The sequence below is a fragment of the Trichechus manatus genome, unplaced genomic scaffold (genome assembly GCF_000243295.1).
Source record: "Trichechus manatus latirostris isolate Lorelei unplaced genomic scaffold, TriManLat1.0 scaffold00019, whole genome shotgun sequence".
Taxonomy (NCBI): domain Eukaryota; kingdom Metazoa; phylum Chordata; class Mammalia; order Sirenia; family Trichechidae; genus Trichechus; species Trichechus manatus.
The window spans coordinates 5,704,847-5,721,547 of NW_004443955.1; the positions used below are offsets into that span (position 1 = coordinate 5,704,847).

At 41.2% G+C, this 16,701-nt stretch overlaps 4 non-coding genes across 4 annotated transcripts; all 4 read right to left on the reverse strand.

Moving 5' to 3' along the window:
* Nucleotides 1-4,130: 4,130 nt before the first annotated feature.
* Nucleotides 4,131-4,212, reverse strand: LOC111819856 (small nucleolar RNA SNORD115). The gene has a single exon (XR_002823429.1). It is a non-coding gene; the product is annotated as a small nucleolar RNA SNORD115 (small nucleolar RNA).
* A 1,623-nt stretch (nucleotides 4,213-5,835) lies between these two features.
* LOC111819857 (small nucleolar RNA SNORD115) lies at nucleotides 5,836-5,916 on the reverse strand. The gene has a single exon (XR_002823430.1). It is a non-coding gene; the product is annotated as a small nucleolar RNA SNORD115 (small nucleolar RNA).
* An 8,695-nt stretch (nucleotides 5,917-14,611) lies between these two features.
* On the reverse strand, nucleotides 14,612-14,692 carry LOC111819842 (small nucleolar RNA SNORD115). Its single transcript, XR_002823416.1, has one exon. It is a non-coding gene; the product is annotated as a small nucleolar RNA SNORD115 (small nucleolar RNA).
* Nucleotides 14,693-16,315: 1,623 nt separating this feature from the next.
* LOC111819844 (small nucleolar RNA SNORD115) lies at nucleotides 16,316-16,396 on the reverse strand. Its single transcript, XR_002823418.1, has one exon. It is a non-coding gene; the product is annotated as a small nucleolar RNA SNORD115 (small nucleolar RNA).
* Between the last annotated feature and the right edge of the window lie 305 nt (nucleotides 16,397-16,701).

A 16,701-nucleotide genomic window follows, 5' to 3' on the forward strand; every position in this document is an offset into this window, starting at 1 on the left:
TGTGCATTGGAAAAGAAAGTATACTTGGCTGCTGTTGGGTGCAGTGTTCGGTATATGTCTATACGATCAAGTTGGTTGATTGTAGCATTTAGCTCTTCCATGTCTTTGTTGAGCTTCTTTCTGGATGTTCTGTCCTTCACCGAAAGTGGCATGTTGAAGTCTCCTATTATTCTTGTGGAGCTGTCTATCACTCTTTTCAGTGCTGTTACAATTTTATGTATTTTGGAGCCCTTTCATTGGGTGTGTAAATATTTATTATAGTTATATCTTCCTGGTGTATTGACCTTAATCATTATATAGTGTGCTTCCTTATCCTTTGTGGTGGATTTTACTTTAACACCTATTTTGTCAGAGATTAATAATGCCACTCCTGCTCTTTTTTGAGTGTTGTTTGCTTAATATATTTTTTCCCACCCTTTGAGTTTTAGTTTGTTTGTGTCTTTAAGTCTAAGGTACATCTCTTGTAGGCAGCATATAGATGGATCATGTTTTTTTAACCAATCTGCCACTCTGTGTCTCTTTATTGGTGCATTAAGTCCACTTACATTCTGTGTAATTATTGATAGGTATGAGTTTAGTGCTGTCATCCTGATGTCTCTTTCTGTGTGTCGTTCACAATTAATTTTTTTCCCTTAATTTTCTGTGCTGAGTCATTTTTCTTTACGTTTTTTTTCATTGTAGTTGATTTTGTGTTTGCTGAGTCTTTATATTTTTCTACTTTTTTATTTTGATTTGTGGGATTGTTAGATTCCTTTGTGGTTACCTTTATATTTACCCCTATTTTTTCTAAGTTTATACCAGTCTTTTACTTCTTTATATTGCCTTGACTTCCCTTCCATATGAAATATCAATGTTTGCATTTTTAAAGTCCCTCTTTTTTGTTTTAATGTTGTCCTTTTTTACATATTGATATCTCTGTTTCCCTATTTTCAATGTTTTAGCTTTGATGTATTTTTGACTTCCCTATCTGAGTCAATATCTGGTTGCTCTGTCCTGTGTTCTAGTTTTGCGTTGTTATCTGATGTTATCGATTATCTAACCGGAGGACTCCCTTTAGTATTTCTTGTAATTTTGTTGGTTTGGTTTTTGCAAATTCCCTAAACTTCTGTTTGTCTGGAAATGCTCTAATTTCACCATCATATTTGAGAGACAGTTTTGCTGGATATATAATTCTTGGCTGGTAGTTTTTTTTTTTCTTCAAGGCTCTATATATGTTGTCCCATTGCCTTCTTGCCTGCATGGTTTCTGCTGAGTAATCCGAGCTTATTCTAATTGACTCTGCTTTCTGGATGACTTTTCTTTTATCCTTAGCTGCTCTTAGAATTCTCTGTTTATCTTTGGCTTTGGTAAATTTGATCATAATATGTCTTGGTGGCTTTCTTTTGGGATCTACCTTATATGGGGTTCGATGAGCATCTTGGATAGATATCTTCTCACCTTTCATGATATCAGGGAAGTTTTCTGTCAACAAATCTTCACAAATTTTCTCTGTATTTTCTGTTATCCTCCCCTGTTCTGGTACTCCAATCACTCATAGGTTATTTCTCTTGATAGAGTCCCACATAACTCTTAGAGTTTCTTCATTCTTTTTAATTCTTTTATCTGATTTTTTCTCATATAAGTTGGTGTCAAGTACTTTATCTTAAATGTCACCAATTCTAATTTCTATTGCCTCAATTCTTCTCCTATGAGTTTCTATTGAGTTGTCTAATTCTGCAATTTTATTGTTAATCTTCTGGATTTCTGATTGCTGTCTCTCTATGGATTCTTGCAGCCTATTAAATTTGTCATTATGTTCTTGAATAACTTTTTTAAGTTCAAGTACTACTTTGTCTCTGTGTTCTTTGGTCATTTTTGCATTTTGTCAAATTTCCTTTCTAAATTCTAGAAGAGTTCTGTATATTAATCTTTTGTATTCTGCCTCTGGTAATTCCGAGAACTTCTCTTCCTCCAGAGAATTTATTGATTCTTTATTTTGGGAGCTTGCTGAAGCCATCATGGACTGCCTCTTTATGTGATTTGATATTGATGGTTGTCTCCGAGCCATCAGTAAGTTATTATAATTTTATTTTATATTTGTTTAGTGTGTCCTAGCTTCTTGTTTTGTTTTGCTTTGTTTTGATATGCCCAAATAGGCTGCTCGTGTGCGCTAGTTTGATTATTGGCACTTTTGAAGCTCTAACGTCCTGTCACCAGGTAGTTAGTTCTATAACTAAGAATGTGCACACAGGAGTCTGTTAAATTTTCCTATATGGGTTCAGCTCAGGTGTCCAGGCATTGGTCACCAAGTGTGTGGTGCAGGCTCTCACCTACAATCTTAGAGATGCATGGGTGATTGGTGTAGGCACAGGTATTTGGCTGCAGTAGGGGGTCATGTGCTGAGCAGGAAGGGGGTTGATGGCTGCCCCTGAGTGTCTGAAAGGAAAGTGTGTCCCTATTCCCTAGAGTGAGTAGGTAGGTGAGTTTTACAGCCGGATTATGAGCATCCTACTCTGTTGGCTGTAAAGACTTGGGGGTACCATTTATTCTTGGACCCTTGCAGCAGGTGACTAGGTAGCATAGGTGGAACCACCAGTCCTCAAGCCCCTGGGGCAGGTTGGTAATGGTGCCTGCTCAAAGGGCAGTGCTGTGTCAAGGGGCACAAATCTGACACTTCACAGCTGAAACAGGTGAAGTTAGATTTCAGGTGTTTACCCTGTTGTACTGTGCTAGTGAGGGCTTACGCTGTTCAGATGGGTCCACACAAGTCTATACAGGGTGCAAGTCACTCAAACTCTGCAGAACCCCTTATGCTTGTGCCTAGCAAAGGAGCTGTGCTAATCCTGAGTTCCTTGCTTAGGGGAGCCAGTAGCTTATTTGTTCCCTCTCCAAGGCCAGGAGAATGGGTCAAGGCACCTTTTGGGATTTACTTCCAGCCCAGGGGACTCAGAGAGTTTGGAAGGCCAGACAAGTGCAGAGCAGGGAGGGAGGAGGTAAAAGGAGAGAGGTTCTTCCAAAATGGGCTTTTCTTTTTTAATCCCTGTGAAAGGCCGCACCCATATACTTATCTTTAGCCACATGGGAGCTGCTTTTCACTGGTTCGGAATGTCCAACCAGAATCTCTGCTGCCAGATCTCTCTCGATGTGGAAACTGCCGCCCAAGAGCACGTGGAGCTGTTTGCCTGCTTCACTGCATACCTCGGTCCCAGTCAGAGCTGAAGAGCTGAGGCTCCAGGCAAGTCTGGTCTGGTACTTCTCCCTTCTTCAGAAACCTCTCCCCTGCCACTCAGTCTGATTCCACAACTTCGCCTTGTTCAGGCCCGTAGATATTCATATATCCTCAAATCACTTCTTTTTCCAGGTCTTTGTTGTAAGAGGGGTATATGAAGCCGTCTGAATACTCCATCATCTTGGCCAAGCCTCTCCCTGACACCTTTCTAACCACGGTCAGTGACCAAGAAGGTTGCATTTGTAAGCAGATCTGCGCAGCTACCTTTTCCTTAAAGGGAGAAACAGGTATCAGACTACTCATTCACTCCTTCAATTCCAAAACTCATGGGAAAACAGCTCTGCAGAACCTAAGGGTCTAGCAGAAGTTGACACACACTTTATATTAGAGGAAGTTACAGGTGTTGCTTCTAGAGCCCCTAGCGATTGCCGTTCCATAAATATTTTAGAAAAACACATTTGTCTACTTGTGCATTTCTCCCAATTCAACATGAAATGTCACATTGGGACCCAGGGTTTTGAAAATTCCTCAAGTGGAACTTGTTCCAAGTTCCTGTGAATTCTCAATATTCACCGTGAATATCACCGCCACTTAATAAACCAGTCGTGGTCAAGAAGAAAACCCAGGGACATGTCTCAGCTTCTTCTGAAACTCCAAATGCCTTTAAGCTACAATTTCTATTATCCAAGTGTAGTAGGGGATCAGGTGAAACCGCATTGAAATACTCAACTTGATGCCTTAGAATGGCAAATTTCTGGGCGGCAGGTCTTTCTAAATCACAAAAAAGAGAGGAAAAGAGTTAAAGAAAGAGCCTGACAATAATCAGTCAGATGTTTTTGATCACTTGTGGAGGTGACAGGCATCCAAATAGGGGTCCACTATAACCAAGATAAATAAGGTTGGGTAAAAGAAGGTTTCCTCTGGGCCTAAGCATAATCCTACTGAGCATGATTTTTTATGTCATAATCTGTATTCAAGAAAAGTTTAGGTCTCATCATTGACCCGAGCCATGCCACTCTCCAGGTATAAATCCCCTGAGACCTCAAGAGGCTTACAACCAGTCTTCCTGCCAGCCCGAAAAGATACCGGATGACTGTTCACATATTGTCTTCCAGTTTTCAGTGGGGTTGGATTGACCCCAATGAAAGCAGGACAACAGAGATCGACCTCACCAAAAAATATTTTGCAAGGACAAAGCAGTAAGAGATAGATCAACGAGGAGAAGTTCATTTTCTAATGGCTATGGTCTTTCCCACATATTCCCAAAGCTATGTATAAACTCGAGACACACACATGCAAACAAGTAGAGACACTGCTGACCTTTGACAGAAAGCAAGAAGAATGCAATGTAAGGAGGAAACCAAGAGGTCTCTGGTCACATTCTCATGGGGTCCCATGCAAGAAGATACTTTTCGATTGTTTAGCCCTGGCTAATCCATTGAAGAAAGCCATGACCATATCCACACGCATTGTCAATGGCTGCATGGATGTTCCCAGGACAAGACACCCAAGTTTCCTGCAAATCTGCGGATCTACAAGTCCACTGGCAGGACATTCGTCAAATCTATTCCTTTCCAACAACTGTGCCAACACTTTTTCTAGAAACTTCCATAGTCCCATTACTGTTGGATGTCACACTTCACCCATGGACAGACCCAATCCACCTCATACCGGGAAAATCACAACAGAGGGAACCCATCTACCCCTGTTTTCACACCATCAGTGGAACCCTAGGGATACAACACAGAGCACCAGTCTTATGACAGTTCTACAGGCTTCCAATGAATTGTCAAGAACAATCATCTTTCCACACGTAGAAGGCAGCAGTTATGCCTAAATTCCCTTTAAGGAGAGTAAGGTCATCATGACTTTCTGTGGTTTGCATCTGAAAGCAGTCAAGACCCTGACACCTTTCTTAACCATGGGCATCCACCTTGAAGGTCGCTTTTGGATACAGATCTGCGCAGCTACCTTTTCTTTAAAGGGAGAAGCAGCTATCAGACTACTCATTCGTTCACTCAATCCAAAATTCATGAGAAAACCACCCAGTGGAACCTAAGGGTCCAGCGGAATATGACACAGACTTTAAATTAGAGGAAGTTACCAGGGTCTCAGGTAGAGCCCCTAGAGATAGCCATTCCTTAAATATTTTAGAAAAACACATTTGTCTACTTGTGCATTTCTCCTAGTTCAACATGACATGTCACATTGGGACCCAGGGTCTTGAAAATTCCTCAAGTGGAAATTGTTCCAAGTTCCTGGGAATTCTCAGTACTTACCATGAATATCACTGCCACTTAGTCAACCAGTTGTGGTTAATAAGAAAACCAGGGGACACGTCTCAGCTTATTCTGAAACCCCAAATGCGTTTGGGCCACAATTTCTGTTGTCCAAGTGCAGTAGGGATCAGGTGATTCCACGTGAAATCACCCACCTTGATGCCTTGGAATGGCGAATTTCTGGGCAGCAGGTCTTTCTGAATCACACAAAAGAGGAAAAAGGCAAGTAATGAGCCTGACAGTCATCTGTCCATTAGATGTTTTAATCGCTTGTGGAGGTTAGAATCATCCAAATTGGGGTCCAGTTTAACCAAGATAAATAAGATTGAGCAAAAGGAGGTTTTTTCTGTGCCTCAGCATAATTCTATTGGGCATGATTTTTATGTCATTATCTGTCTTCAAGCCAACTTTTGGTGTCATCATTGACCCAAGCCATGTCACTCCCCAGGTATAAATCCCCTGAGACCTCAATAGGCTTACCACTGATGTCTTCCTGTCCCTGGAATCACACCTATGAGTGTCCACACATCGTCTTTCAGTTTCCAATGGGGTTCGACTGACCCCTAGAAAAGTAGGACAACAGAGATCAACCTCACCAGAAACCGTTTTGAAGTGACAAAGAATTAAGACAGAGATCAACGAGGAGAAGTTCATTTTTTTATGGCTATGGTCTTTCGCACATATTTCCAAAGCTATGGAGAAAATCGAGACACCCACATGCAACCCAGTAGGGAAACCGCTGACCCTTGACAGAAAGCAAGAAGCGTGAGAAGTAAGGAGGAGCCCTAGAGGTCTCCGGTCACACAAACAGTTCTCAGGGGGTTTTGCACAAGAAGAGGCTTTTCGATGTTTTAGTCCTGGCTGATCTATTGAAGAAAGCCATGTCCATATCCACAGGAATTGTCCAGTGCATGGACTTTCCCAGGAAATGACATCTAATTTTTCTGCAAAACTCGGGATCTACCAGTCTGTTACTGCAATAATGCGGATTGTAGCCACCTGACACAATAGCGAATTCTGAGACAGAGGTGAGATGAACAGCAAGATGTTCATTATATATCAATCTATAGGAGATGGAGGGGAATAGATTCCTCCAAAAAACCCATCTCTCCCACTGGAGATCAGCTGAAGTCTTTTATAGGTACAGGACTATGGATCTTTTGTGGTAGTTTCTCCTTGAGGTGATGATGTCTTAGATGAGTTAACCTTCTATGGGTATTCTTAGAGGTTATCTGGTAGCATCCTTGGGGATTATCTGGCGACATCCTGCTTTTTCTTGTCACGAGATGGGTGCTGTTTACTTTTTCTTTCTTAGATCATTATCACTTGTTTTCCACCCTCCAGGGAGGAACATCAGTTAATCTTAAACCTTTTTGTAGAGACTGGAGAAACAAGATCATGAGATAATATGGCGGTTAGCAATGGGGAGTAAATAATAGTGAGTCAGTTCTGTGCAGCCTCTTCCAAGCCCCCCTTCTACTGGAAGTTTCTCAATCTTGGGAAACAGGGCATCGCTTCTTTTCTCACTACTTCCTGCTGGTTAGGGGTTTCACTAGGGTGAGAAACCTCTCGACATCAACTAGGGGCTATAGGCGGGGGGTGAGTTAGAGTGGAAATCGGCTGCATCCGGGTGAATTAGATGATGTGCATCCTCAGAGTCTGGAAAAGGGGCGTCTCGACTTACCAGGGTAAAAATTTCTCCCACCTTAAGGGTTTCTGTAGTTCTTCCTGCCAATATTTTCATAAAACAGGAAACATAAAAATATACTAGAATAATCACTATTCTTAAGGTTCCTTTTTCAGGCTCTTTTATGGCCCATTTAACAGGACCTACTGGAGTTAGGGTTGAGACTACACATGGGAGGGTCAGAGTGTCTCCGGCTTGCAGGGTCAATGTCCCCTTTGCTTGTAGGATCACCAGCACCTTTTCTGTCTAGGTCTCCTGGAAAAACAGAAAGATAGAGGGAAACAAGGTCAAAATCATTGCACTGTATGCTTCTTGAACTTGTACTTCCGGCCCTGAATTGGAGTACAAGAGTACGGTGACTCTTTGTTTTCTGCTTCTTTCTCTTCTTCTGGTAGGGTTGCTTTTACTCTAGAATGATGCACCCAAGCAGCTACTCTTGCTAATTTCAGAGAGTGGGTGGTCAGGAGAACTTCAAAAGGTCTCTCCCACTGAGGGTCCAGTTAATCTTCTGGGGGTTGATTCTTCCAGGCCTTTAACAGGACCCAATCTCTGATCTCTGGGTTGGAACCTGTGGAGGGGAATGTCAGAAGGAAAAGACAAACAAGAAGACGCATACTGATTAAAAATGTTTATGACACCTCTCAGAGAATGGACCCAGTCTCTTTTCTCTACCTCGGTCATCACCGAGGTGGGGAAAGTTGACTTTTTCAGGAATGGTCTCTCACGTATCCGGGCTACCCAGATTCTGAGTGAGGCAATGGGGAGAACTTGTATCTAAGTGGAGCTCGTCTCCTGGCAAAGTTTCACCAAGGACTTTTTCAGAGTATGGTTCATCTTTTTGATCTCTCCAGTCGATTGTGGTCTCTAATAAGGTTTTAGATATAAATTGGAAATTACACTCAGCTTAACTTCTTGGGTGACTGTTGTTGTAAAATCTCTCCTGTTGCCACTCTGTACTGAGATTGGAGGATCAAAACAGGGTATGATTTTTTTGAGTAATACCTTGGTCACTTCTTGGGCTCATTCCGTTCGACAAAGGAAAGCCTCTACCCACCCTGAGTAGCTGTCCACAAAAATCAGCAGATATTTAAAATTTCTAGGTGTCCAGAGCATTATACCACTGCCACCTGAAGGGGATCATTGATTGCCTTCAGGAGTTCTAGGATTTCTGGTACATGCTTTATTTCTTTGTTGGCAGATTCAGAAGTTCTCTTTTTTTCTACAAGGCACCATATGAGTAAAGGACTAGATGGGCATATTTATTATCATTATACACAGTTATGCATCTTCTTATTCCTAGTCGCAGGGCCTGCCTGAGGACTATGAGTTCAGCCTCTTGAGCTGAAATGCCGGCAGGAAATGGAGTTGCCTCTAAGGCCTCAGTTCGTGTTACCACTGCATATCCTGCCTTGTGACATCCTTCATATAGAAAGCTACTGCCATCCGTATACAATTCTATTTCTGGGTCAATCAAAGGGACATCTGAGAGATCTGGTCTGTTAGAATAAACTTCTTCAATTATCTCTAGGCAGTCATGTATGGGGACGTCTTCTGAAATAGGCAGCAATGTGGTGGGATTGAGGGAGAAGACAGTCTTCAGAACCATATTTGAGTTGTCTAACAAGATTGCCTGACATTTTCCCATCCGTCTTGCCGTGAGCCAAAAAGACTCCACTTTTATTCCAAAAAACGCAAAACTGTATGTGGTGTGTTTACTGTTACCTTTTGTCCAAGGGTGAATTTCTTGGCTTCCTGTAACAAGTCACATGTTGCAGCCACAGCTGGAAGACTAGGGGGCCATCTCTAGGCCGTGTTGTCTGGCTGATGAAGTCGGACTCTTACTCCCAGATTCCCTTCTTTCATCTGTTTCTCTCAAGCTGGCCGGACTAGAATCAGGCTCAGCCCTTTCTGTGGGGAATTCTGCCGTCATTCTTTGACCTGACCTGTCTGCTTCTACTGCATCTTCCCTATATGGGGGGGGGGGGGGGGGGGAGGGGGGGGGAGGAGGGGGGGGCGGGGGGAGCCGAAGCAGTTATTGGGACTATACCTTCTAAGAGGAGACCCTCTGGTGAGGATTCACGAAGCACTTTTGCCTTCAGCTCTTCCTGAAAAAGAACCTGGTTAGAGGGATTTAAAGTTTGATAGACATGAAAGCTTGAATATAGGGAACCTTGTCTCATTTTCTTTACAAAACAAGTCAAGCTGAAAAATCGTGCCAGAAGCCAAAGACCCATTTTGGAGACAATGTTTCCGGTCCCCCAGCTGGTATTGGGGCCATACATTGTTGCATAAGCATATCATTCTCTTTCTTGTCATAGGCTCATAGCTATACCTCTTCCAGTTTGTTAGAATGCAGCCTAGAGGAGATTTGGCTGGGATAGATGGACCTCCCCGCCATAATAGGTGTTTGTTTATGCATAAGCAGCATCAGTAACTGCTTTTTATGTGCCTCAACAGCAACTACATTTTGCAAAACATCAGACTGAGTATTAATATAAATATAGCAGCATTTATCTATTTAGGCACAAACTGTTTCTTGAGAGACTAACAGGAAAGGCTAACACTATTCTATTTTGTAAAATCATAGCTCAAATTTCAGACACTTCTCTGGTTATGATAGTCACAACTTTGCTAAGTTTACCAACAGAATTTCTAATTCAAGAGTTACAATATCTAAACCCATTAGTTAGATACTTTAGGAGAAAGGAAAATGATTCTTATTTCCAGAAAATAGGACTTTAAAACATCAGCAATATTCCCATATAAAACCTATAGTTTCCTTTCGTTTACTCAGTCTTACGTAATTTCTGATCCACGTGATTCTGGATCAGCTGCAGTCTATGAACCCATCAGCTTCTGCATAGGAGTTCTGGAAAGTTCATTCAGTTTAGTCACAATCCTTTTAGCAAGTCTAACATAATCCATCTTTCTGTTGAGATATTTTGGTCAGCAAATCAGCAAAGTAAAAACTTATCTGCAGATGACAAAACTTAATATGGCCATGATTAATTTATAAAAATAATACTCTTAATAGTGAAAGACTTGCTAGAAGTTAATTACAAGTGCAACGTAAAGGCCAAATAAAACCAGTTAAAAAAAACTTTAGATAAAAATATTTCTAAATATAACCACTAACCATATTCAAAGAGCTTCAGATGTAATACATAATAATTTTGAGACAAAATACAATATAATCAGGATATACCAAGAATATACCAAGATTATCAAATCTCTAAATACCTGAATTGTAATAAAAAAAAAACACTTCATAGGTAAATGATGTGAATTCCCCAATCAAACCATTGGCTTTGATGGTGCTAGATTCAAAAACATAAAGTTGTAACCAAGTTAGCAATGAAGGAATAATAATATCATAGGTCATTGTGAAACAATATGTAAGTTATTTACCCAAAGACCTTAACGTAAAAACCTTAGCTTTCTTTTCTAAAAGCCATGAGCCTTAGTATTCAAACTCAGGAATCTTAATTCTAATGAGACGCCAAACCTTCTTCTTCCAGGCAGATCACACAAAGAATAAATTAACCCTTTAACTCAGAAATTAAAGAAAATTGTTATTTTAACATCAAGAAACCCAATTCTTTGTTTTATATGCTACTTAACATTAAAACTATTACAAATCTTATAAATTAAACCAGTAAACTTTAGTCAGATAAAACTTGACCATATCAAATAAATTTCTTTTTCAATAAACCTCTTAAATGTTGTCTTTGTTGCATTTCTTTTATAGTGCATCCCTTTCAATGGCAAAAATGAACACTCATTAGCAGACTTAAACATATATATATATATATCTGTCTATCCTTTCTCTTGTGGCATAAAAAGCAAAAGTATGTAAACTTAATAACATCAATAAGTTACCCAAAATATCAAAATTATTTTTAGCCTATATATCATAAAATGTAACTGTTGTTGAAAGGAAAGTCTAAACATTCTAAGATTTCATTTAACGTTTACTACTGCTCATATTTTTCCCAATCTAATTTTAGCCCTTAAAGATTGTATCAACTGGCTTTGGAAATCACAAAGTCTCTCTGCTCAATTCATTGATATGGATATAACCTTAAGTATCTGGCTACTGCTGGAAGCATTTTTTCAGGCCATTTCAGGTGCATCTAATTGTGGTTTCTTTTTTTTTTTTGACTTCTTAGTTTGCCTATAATAGAGAGAACTTGTTTACAGTTTTATGATTAGGATCTACCCAATTTCTGATAACTACAGCAAAGCAGCAGTTTTTCTTATCTTTTGTCTTAAAAGAGTGTCCACTTAGCTGGAAAGGTGTCTTTCAAAATCTTCCCTGGAGCTACCTGACCTTGGAGACTGGGAGGTGGGAGGCCTGATTGTGTCCTGCCCTCACTGTCTTGACTCATGGAAGATATTTACATATGTTTAAGTTGATGGAGGCATTTTGAAAGGCTATCTACCCAGTAAATAGCAAAGCTCTTTAGCAATTTTGTAAACGAATCCAACAATTCTTTGTTAACAAAACTGGGACGTCATTCCAGTTCATTTACATATGTTTAAATTGACCTAGGAATTTAAGGACAAGAAATAACTAATTTCTTTCTTACTGTTCTGGAACTGCTATTTTTTACCTTAAGACAAAACTATCCTTTTTCCTTAAATAAAACACATTTCATACCTAGCTTAAGTTACTTAGAAAGGTTTCACTTACAAGATTGACATAGTATAAAACATAAAGATCTTAGTATACTTCTCAAATAGACCAACTTATATCAAGGTATCACCAAGTAGCTTCTAAAAATCTAGATCATAAGACAGACACAAGATGCAATTTTTTCTGGATGAAGAGAGAACTGAGGTTCTATGACTAGCCTTACAAAATACAGCAATTCTTAGCCATAGCCACCAATTTAATACAAGACAAACTTAGACACAATGCTCTAGACCAGAAGCAAGTTCTTAGAACAAAAGGAGACAGAAAGACCACATAAACAGGTTCTAGATAAAACTTATTAACTTGCTGGAGCCTCAGATGGAGGAATATTAGACCTCTTGACAAAACCTGAGCATCAAGCAAAGTTCCCTAAGGAAAAAACAGATAACACAAATGAAAACTCATTTTCCCAAAGTGGCCACTGAAGTTCTAAGTTATTTCTAGTATACTCAGTTTATAGTGTTTTTAAATATGAACCCCAAATCAGTGAATCAGTAGTGGGGGGGAAATCCAGGCTCATATATCAAAGATGTTAAGTGATAAGGTTCAAGCTTTTGGTTTCCTTCTTTCTGAAGCTTTCTCTTAATAGCCAAATCAGGGCCCCAAGTACATGGTATACTACTAGTTACACACAGAAAATGGACAGGACAAACACAAAACCACAGTAAAAGAATAAATCCCTCAAGCTGACAGAGATTTTCTTGACCCCCTTCAACCTCTCAGATGGCCCTGCTTGCCAGCAGAGGTTATGCTAGAGAATCTCAATCTCCCAAACACACAAACATTCACACACCCAGAACCAGAACTTATTGGCGAGCCTACTCAAGGGTACGGTCATCTGGGGGTGCCTGTCACCCCAGAAACCAATGGCTCAGGTCCCGCTCCGGAAACCTCAGGCTTACCCTATCTTCCCCAGCTTTGAGTCACAGACTCATCTTGGGATCCTTCCTCTACAGGTCTTGCTTTTCTTTCACCCACCTCTTTTGGTGCGGTTAGAGACCAGCGGTGCCTTGACAGACCAAGATCTGGCCAATAGTCTCCCCAGAGGCAAATGAAACCTCTCTGGCCACTTGTCAGGAGAACCATCGATCAGTCCAGGCCCTGTCCTGGGGCTGCTGTGTCTCAAGTGGCTTGAAATCCCCATATGGGCCACCAAATTTGTTACTGAAACAATACGGATTGAAGCCACCTGCTGCAACAGCTGATTCAGAGACGGGTGAAGTGAGCAGCAAGATGTTTATTATATATACATATTTAGAAGACGGAGTGGAATAGATTCCTCCAAAAAACCCGTCTCTCCCACTGGAGATAAGCTGAAGTCTTTTATAGGGACAGGATTATGGATCTTTTCTGGTAGTTTCTCCTTGAGGCAATGATGTCTCAGATGAGTTAACTTTCTACTGGTATTCTTAAGGGTTATCTGGGAACATCCATGGGGATTATCTGGCAGCATACTGCTTTTAATTGTCACAATATGGGTGCTCTGTTTACTTTTTCATTCTTAGATCATTATCACTTGTTTTCCACATCCAGGGAGGAACATCAGTTAACCTTACACCTTTTGGTAGAGACTGGAGAAACAAGATCTTGAGACAATGTGACAGTTAGCAAGGGGGAGTAATAATACTGAACCAGGCCTGTGCAGCCTCTACCAAGTACTCTGGCAGGACATTCATGACATCTACTCCTTTCCAAGGATTGTGCCACTCTTCCAGAAACTTCCGTAGTCCCATTACTGTTGGATGTCACACTTCACCCATTGCCAGATCCAATCTAACTCATGCCAACCAAATCACAACAGAGGCAACCCATTTCCTCCTGTTTTCAACCATCAGTGGATCCCTAGGGATACAACACACAGCACGAGTCTTATGACAAATCTACAGGCTTACAATCAACTGTCAAGAACCATAATCTTTCCACATGTGCAAGACAGCAGTTATGCCTGAATTCCCTGTTTGAGAGTAAGGTGATCATCGCTTTCTGTGGCATACGTCTAAAAGGACTCAAGAGCCTCAGACCTTTTTTAATCTCTAGCATCTGCAATGAGAGTCACTTTAGTATACAGATCCATGCAGCTACCTTTTCTTTAAAGGGAGAACCAGCTATCAGACTACTCATTAAGTTCATTCAATTCAAAAATTCACCGGAAAACCTCTCTTTGGAACCTAAGGGTCCAGCAGCAATTGACACAGACTTTAAATTACAGGAAGTTACCAGGGTCACCGGTAGAGCAACTAGCCATTGCCATTCCATAAATATTTTAGAAAAACACATTTCTCTACTTGTGCATTTCTCCTAGTTCAATATGACATGTCGCCCTAGGACACAGGGTCTTGAAAATTACTTAAGTGGAAACTGTTCCAAGTTCCTGGGAATTCTCAATATTCACCATGAATATCACTGTCACATAGTCAAAAAGTCTTGGTCAGGAAGGAAATCCAGGGACACATCTAAGCTTATTCTGAAACCCCAAATGCCTTTTGGCCACAATTTCTGTTGTCCAAGAGTAGCAGGGGATCAGGTGAAACCACGTTAAATCACTCACCTGTATGCCTTGAAATGCTGAATTTCTGGGCAGCAGGTCTTCCTAAATCAAAAAAGGAGGAAAAGAGCCAAGGAATGAACCTGACAGTCATCAGTCACTTAGGGCTTTTGATCACTTGTTGAGGTGGAAGGCATCCAAATGGGGGTCCACATGGACCAAGATAAATAAGGTAGGGCAAAAGGAGGTTTCCTCTGGGCCTCAGCGTAATCTTATTGAGCATGATTGTTATGTCTTCATCTGTCTTCAAGACAAGTTTAGGTATCATCATTGACCCAAGCCATGTCACTTCCCAGGTATAAATCCCCTGAGACCTCAAGAAGCTTACCACCGGCCTCTTCCTGTCACCCGATATCACACCAGATGAGAGTTCACACATCGTCTTCCAGTTTCCAGTGTTGTTGCATTCACCCCTATGAAAGCAAGACAAGAGAGATCGACCTCACCACACACCGTTTTGCAAGGACAAAGCTGTAAGACAGAAATCAACAAAGAGAAGTTCATTTTCTTATGCCTATGACCTTTCCCACATATTCCCAAAGCTATGAATAAAATGGAGAAACCCACATACAAACCAGTAGAGACACCACTGACCCTTGACAGAAAGCAAGAAGCATGCAACGTGAGGAGGAGCCCTAGAGGTCTCTGGTCGAACAGCCAGTTCTCACAGGGTTTTGTGCAAGAAGATGCTTTTCCATTTTTTAGCCCCGGCTGATCTACTGAAGAAAGCCATAACCATATCCACAGCTATTGTCCAGTGCATGGAATCTCCCAGGAAATGAAACCCAACTTTAATGCAAATCTGGGGAGCTACAAGTCTGCTGGCAGAACACTCGTCAAATCCATTCCTTTCCAAGGATTGTGCCAACACTTCTTCTAGAAACTTCCCATTACTGTTGGATGTCACACTTCAACCATGGACAGTCCGAATACAACTCATGTCACGGAAAGCACAACAGAGGGAACCCATTTACCCCTGTTTTCCAATCATCAGTGGAACCCTAGGGATACAACTCAGAGCACCAGTCTTATGACAACTCTACAGGCTTCCAACCAATTCTCAAGAACAATCATCTTTCCACACGTGGATGGCAACAGTTATGCCTAAATTTCCTTTAAGGAGATTAAGGTGATCATGACTTTCTATGCTATGCACCTTAAAACAGTCAAGACCCGGACACCTTTCTTAACCACTGGCATCTACCCTGAAGGAAGATTTTGGAAGCAGATCTGCGCAGCTACCTTTTCTTTAAAGGGTGAACCAGGTATCAGACTACTCATTCGTTCATTCAATTCCAAAATTCCTGGGAAAAACCGTCCTGTGGAACCGAGGCGTCAAGTGGCAATGTACACAGACTTTAAATTAGAGGAAGTTACCAGGTTCGCGCCAGTAGAGCCCCTAGCGATAACCCTTCTATAAATATTTTAGAAAAACACATTTGTCGACTTGTACATTTCTCCCAGTTCAACATGACACGTCGCATTGGGACCCAGGGTCTTGAAAATTACTCAAGTGGAAATTGTTCCAAGTTCCTGGGAAATCTCAATATTCAACGGGAATATCATCAATAATTACTCAACCAGTCATGGTCAGGAAAAAACAAGGAGACACGTCTCAGCTTATACCAAAACCCCAAATGCCTTTGGGCCACAATTTCTGTTGTCCGACTGTAGTAGGAGATCAGGTGAAACCATGTGAATCACTCACCTGGACGTCTTGGAATGGCGAGTTTCTGGGCAGCAGGTCTTTCTAAAACACAAAAAGAGGCAAAAGGCAAGGAATGAGACAGACAATCATCAGTCCGTTAGGTGTTGTGATCACTTGTGGAGGTGAGAGTCATCCAAACAGGGGTCCACTTTAACAAAGATAAATAAGATTAAGCAAAGGAGGTTTTTTTCTGGACCTCAGCGTAATCCTACTGAGCATGATTTTTATGTCATCACCTGTCTTCAAGACAAGTTTCCGTGTCAACATTGACCCGAGACATGTCACTCCCCAGGCATAAATCCCCTGAGACCTCAAGAGGCTTACCGCTAATGTCTTCCTGTCAGCTCGGAATCACACCTGATGAGCGTTCGTACATCCTCTTTCAGTTTCCGGTTGGGTTGGACTGAGCCCTAGGAAAGTAGGACGACAGAGATCAACCTCACCATAAAGCGTTTTGCAATGACAAAGCAGTACGACAGAGATCAACGAGGAGAAGTTCATTTTCTTATGGCTATGGTCTTTCCCACATATTTCCAAAGCTATGGAGAAAATCGAGACACCCCCACGCAATCCAGTAG